The sequence below is a fragment of the Porites lutea genome, chromosome 8 (assembly GCF_958299795.1).
Source record: "Porites lutea chromosome 8, jaPorLute2.1, whole genome shotgun sequence".
NCBI classification, from domain to species: domain Eukaryota; kingdom Metazoa; phylum Cnidaria; class Anthozoa; order Scleractinia; family Poritidae; genus Porites; species Porites lutea.
In genome coordinates, this window is record NC_133208.1 from 19,672,841 (window position 1) to 19,678,883 (window position 6,043).

Here is a 6,043-nt window from a genome sequence, read left to right on the forward strand (position 1 = left end):
ATAGAATATGAAACCATCGGTAATATTGTGATAAAAACATTCATGAAAAATTCTCATTGACAAAGAGGAAATGCAATCTTTAGGAAACAAGACACTCTAAAAAATCGTTAACTCGAGCTTGCTTGGAGATTAGATAAGAAATAGGAGGCGATTGGTTTTTAGGGAGTCTGTGGGCGAGCGTGGAACCTTGTTGGGAAGGGGAAAAAACTCAGTGCTACCTAGCCAGGTTACACAGTAACCATTGATTGCCTTTGTAGACATGTAAGAAATACCTCATCATGTAAACTTCATAAGGTGTCTAAGGGCTTTTAGACCAATGGATCTGGTATAAACCCACTATCCAGGGGTAGAGGAAATGCGTGACGACACAAGGAACGGTCGCAATCGACGGAGAATGGGCTCAGGCTCACTTGTGGGAGTTCTGGGAAAATTTTGGCTGTTGAACCGCCAGCGTGAGCCAGCGAAAAAAGCTAGCTGTACTATATACTGTCTAAAGAATTTCGGGGCAAGAAAAAAAAGGGGCCCTTTACCGTCTTAATTCACTGGAGGACTTCCATATGAAAAGTGGTGGGGCTTAAGCGTTCGTCTGATTTACGTCATAAATTAAAGATTTTGGTGCTCCTTATGGTGTTTATGAATAAACTCTTAACTTTTGCACCCGAATCGCTTTTACTCCCCTGGGGTGGTCATGAGTGAAAAGAGCAAATTATGTAGTTGTAATTGCAGGGTTAAAACTACGGTGAAGGTTTCGAAAAAGGAGTTTAGCAGTAAGAATAATTTCAAATGCATAAATTCTCTGCACTTTACTAAAGTTATTGTATAATAACTTTACAGGTCAGAAAAGGAATCTACGACAACGGTAGCCAATTTGATCTCTTTGAACCAGAAGGACAAAACTACATCAAAATTCCTTCAGAAGATTTCAGTTGTAAAGGTATGCAAGCAAATTCGTTATCCCACTAGTAACTAAAACAGCCGCCGTCCATGTAAGAGAAAACGCTTCACAGCCGATTTTTACTATAACGGCGTCTGTTTTCGTCCTGGTGGAGATATTTACTCTTGTGCTACCCGCCATGTTGATATACAAATCCCTTAAACTGATCTTCATACATTTCCTTACAGAATCAGTTCAGTTTTTATTTAACCTTTTTTTATGATTTTGCCCTGATAACTTAAGGAGAAAATTGAGAAAACAGTTTAAACATGTTTAAAGCCGTGCTTTTGCCGTTATCACGTAAGTATGGATCTTTTTTTTTTCAGGTTCAATTTTTCTAGGTGTCAGCTATAAAAGACTCCAAGAACTGTTTCTCGTAAACCAAACGAATACAATGGTTAACAAAACAAGGTCAGTACTAGCTAGTCTAACTAGATGTCGGAACACTTGAAAGTACAAGCAAGCTATGTCTAGCTAGCTGCAAAATGTTTAATGCCGGGGTCCACTGTCGTACGTTCTTCTTGTTCTAAGATTTTTAACTGTAGGTTTTTTGAGGTCTTTAAAGAATTGACATGTTTGTACACATTTTCTGTCCAAACGCTGTTCCAAAGTGAGGTTTTCCTGACGAAAGGACACTATTCTCCACCCTAATCTACATAGAAACCAGCATTAAAATTGAATCCATGTTACAGAATGTTTTTTCAGTCGGCATATTCTTAACCATCAACTTTCACTGCTACATCATGGCCTAGGGAGAGATACCCGGTCTTAACGTTTTTCGCCTATGGACCTATAATAATCTCTCTTTATGCTATTTAGAAAAAGTGGATTTCTTCAGTGACTTTTAAGTGTTCTTATTTCCTCTGCTTTTCAGCAAGAGTCTCAACACCATGATCACGTCAGCAACAATTGATCCTCATCCTTCAACGTTGCAGCGAAACGTCACACTTGTGTTCTCGAACGTAATGGTAAGCTTTTCCTAAACAAGAAACTTCCTAGGTTATCTAATTATTCGGATACCTGGATAACTACAGGATAGTTACTGACAATACATGCTGACATGGCCATTAATTAAATAAATCCTTAAGCCAATATGTATTTTTGCTCTGGACTTACCCTAACAAATTCTCAGACTCGTATAACTCAACAAAACCCCTCTTGTTGGTACTTCATCACATTAACTTCTTCAGTCTTAGAGGAATATCCAGTATTTTAAAACCTGATGCCACTTTTTTACGAGCTAAACTGAGATGTACTGAAAATCATAACAAGGTTCGTTTCATTTTCGATTTTAGAAGGCAACAAGGAAAAGAGAGTGTGTATTTTGGAACTTTTTGGAAGACAGGTAAATTGAACAGCAGGTGTCGACGGCACAATTGTATAAAAGAAAATTTGCCACTTTAGAAAGAGAGAGAAACTGGGACGAGCTAACTTTTAGCAAAGACTTCTGGGACTGTTCTTCAAACAGGGGAAAAAATTGGCCAATAGCTGACTTGTGCGTCTCCAACAACAATCCCAGAAACAATTGCGGGATACATTTCCGCTCCAGTTTTCTTCTGGTTTCTAAAGTGGCGCATGCCTATTCGTATCAAACTTTGGATTGGGTTAACAATGACAGGGGTTTTTGGTCCTTTTAAGGTCTTTTTTATTGTTTAAGGCAAAGTGCCTCTATTATTCGGGAAACAAAGGTTGCGATTACCGATGTGTAGCCAGATCATCGACCGCGAAATTCAAATCTTCGTAAGCCACTGTAGCGTAACAAGTGCCGACTTAGCGGTGAAGTTCACCGAATCTTATAGATCTGGCATATGGCTTAAACATATAATTTGGAGAAGAAGTAGATGGGAAGTCTTAAATGGTTTGATAACTTTGCAAATGCACCTCATCTATTTTAAAGACGGTACACCCAAATACGAAGAAACGGCAAACAATTCAAGTTAAATAGCCTGAGAAAACAGCCTACATTTGGCGACGCTACCACTGGTTTACCCGCCAAATGACGTCTGAGAAACGAGCGCAGAAATTCCATACTGATGACGCGTCACTACCCAGAACTGGGTAGTGCTTCTGATTGGTCGTGCCGCGTGGAAAATTTGATTCAACCAATCAGAAGCGCTACCCAGATCTGGGCAGTGACGCGCGTCATCAGTATGGAATTTCTGCGCTCGTTTCTCAGACGTCATTTTGCGGGGAAACCAGGAAGCGTCGCCAAATATGGGCTGTTTTCTCAGGCCACAAGTTAAATAGAACTAAAAGGATTAAAAGCCCTAGCTGCTAGGTCTGTCGAGAAGCAACCAGTTTGCTGTATACAAGCACGGCCGAGGAATTGAACACGGGGTGGCCGAGAAACAAATCCAGCTTTTGCTCGGAGGTGATTTATTTCCGAGTTCTTCTGAAAGCTTGCCAACAGTTGTCCTCGCCACCTGCAAAGTTATCTATCCCGCAAATTTTGTCACAGCTGTAGTTACAGCCGTAATTTGATAACGTAGGGCTAGGTAGGACAGGATAAGATGATATGACATGACATGGGATTGTTGTGTTCCACCCTTTAGTTAGCTAGTGAACTGTCTCAGTTAGGAACTAGAAACAAGTATATCGCATAACTCTTTGAAGCTCGAGGAAAGGTGGAAGAGTAATTGAATAAATGGTGTAACTGGGGAGGGCGAATTTTAACAGCGGATCCAATATTGGAAGTTGGAATATCAAAGTACTCCGTCTCCTTTTGGTTGGAGCATTTTCAAACCCAGTCCCGGGCTTTGAAAATGAACCACAAGGTTGAAAGCTGCTTATCAGCTGGAATACAGTTTTTACTCTTAGAAATAAAAACGTTGCCTGCTTGTGCTGATGACTTATTTTATTCTTCGTGAAGCCCTGTAGGTTGGTCAGGGCAAGGATGTCATGTCAAATGGTTGAATGACTCCAGGACAGAATGCAGCTACAATCACTTAACTCACTTTGCAGTTCTAATGCAGTTTGACACAGATTCTGAACTGAAAACTGGCCAGAGCAGTAGACTGCAAAAGGTAGGGCACAGGACAGAAAGAACAAAAGTAAGTTTGTAGGGTCTGGAAAGGAGGGTCCTGAACGTGCATCCCAAACTTTTTACATCGCTATTTCGAATATCATTTTTTTTTTCAAACTCGCATCCGTGACCAAATTTCAGCTTATCCTTCTTCTCGAGTGGCAGTTACATTCCGTGTCCCGTCAACGTATTCCCGAATTCCGCGCTGTATTTTGCTCACAACGGATCCTATTTCCCGGGAATACCCTTCCAGACACTGAGGAAAGCCTGGCCACTCCATCAGGGTTTACATCCACTACTTTCTAACTACCCGCTTCCCGTCAAATACCGAATCCTATCAACGTTTTCCCAAACCCCGCACTGTATTTTGTTAAGATCCCTGATCCCGGCAGTATCCTTCCAGACCCTGCGTTTAGGTTGTCTAGTCGATTAATCATGTTGTTATACAACATGAGTTATTGGGGTCACTCAGGCGGGTTTCGGGGAGCAAACCTGAGTTCAAGACAAGAGAGAGGGAGGAAAAGAGAAAAATAACGCCTGTAGACAGGTTATTGTTCTCTCTCTTCCAAACGTTCATCTGGCAACCGTTGGTTTCTATTGGCTCCTCCTCTGTCTTGTCTAACGCCTCGTACTGGCGCCTTAAAACCCACCTGAGCACCTCCAATAACGCCTGTTGAGCAGCCTAAGAATAAATAGTTGTGCCTACGAAATTATCGTTTTATCGTGTAACAGTGGTGTTTTTTTAGCGTGTTTTTGAGGACACTGCATTTGTGAGGTTTAATCTCGTAACCGTAGGGACGGAGAACATCACTTATGTTTGTCCTGCAAATGTCTAAGTAAAAGGTGAACAGCTCTTATAAAAAAAAGGAGGTTATAGCTAGTGCTCAAAATGTTTTGAGAAGAAATTTTGAGAAAAACTAGCCTGGGTGCCAGCTGCTCGAAAGCAAGTCGGGCTCTTGAGAACAAAATTAGTTTGCATGCATGTAAGGCAGGCATCCATTCATGCAGCTGTCTGGTACGGTTGAGATTAAATGGTTTTCCGGTTGTTTTGTATGTAGAAAGATGAAAAGGTGCTGAATATTCTGAGCTACTTGGGTCTTACCCTTTCCTTAGTCGGAATCATAGCACAATAATCTGCTACGCATTTCTGACGTAAGTACAAGTAACATCTTTTAAAAACATAATCAAATGTTTCATCACGACTCCTTAAGCCTAAATTTTGAACGTTATCCCTTCTAAGTCTTTAATTTTTTCTTATCTTTTCTTACCTCATTATATCTTATCTTAGGTTGTCTTGTCTTGTACTTTATTCTAATGCTTTGTATTGTATTGTATGACATTGCATTGTAGGGTAGTGTATTGTATTGCATTGTATTTTACTGTATTGAATTGAATTGTATTGTATTGTATGATAATTTGTTTTGTATAGAGCGTTTTCATATGTTGTTAATATGACGTAACGGAGACCTTAAAAAAGAAAACAACAAAAACTATTAAAAGGCGGCCATGATGCTGTTCCAAACCAGGCCTGTGGGAGTTGAAGTCTTTTCTTATGTAAACACTTTCTTTTGTTCCAATAAATTTGCATAGATGCTGGTCACGTCAATGACAGACGCTCTATTGCGTTGCATTGTTATAATACACATTTAGAGATATTCCTTTGTTAGACCCACCTAGAGTGGTTTTGTTGTAGACAATGTAGTTGTTTATCTTTACACAGCGATATTAAAGCACCACTGTCACAAATCCGGATAAGTCTTGTCGCTTCCCTTGGAGTAGGCCAAATAATCTTCCTCGCAGGCATTGGAGCAACTGAAAATAAGGTGAGAACTTGTTTAGGCGCTGGTCATAAATTGACCACACAGAAGAGATCATAATGTACCATAATACTCTTCGTTAGTCACTCCAAAAGTTTGTGTAAGCATTGTTTTCAGTTTCCGTCGTGGGGCCATTTTAACTCCCAAGGGAAACTGCAGCCAATGCTTATGCAAAATTTTGGATTTACCAACAAGAAGTATTATGGTATGTTATGGCATTTTCTGTAGTGGTCAATTCGTCACTTAAGCAACGAGAAGTGAATTAGGCCG

The 6,043-nt window shown here is 40.3% G+C and overlaps 1 pseudogene; it reads left to right on the forward strand.

Moving 5' to 3' along the window:
- Positions 1–1,812: 1,812 nt before the first annotated feature.
- The window catches only part of LOC140946477 (adhesion G protein-coupled receptor L4-like), an 8,326-nt pseudogene continuing 4,095 nt past the window's right edge, over positions 1,813–6,043 (forward strand).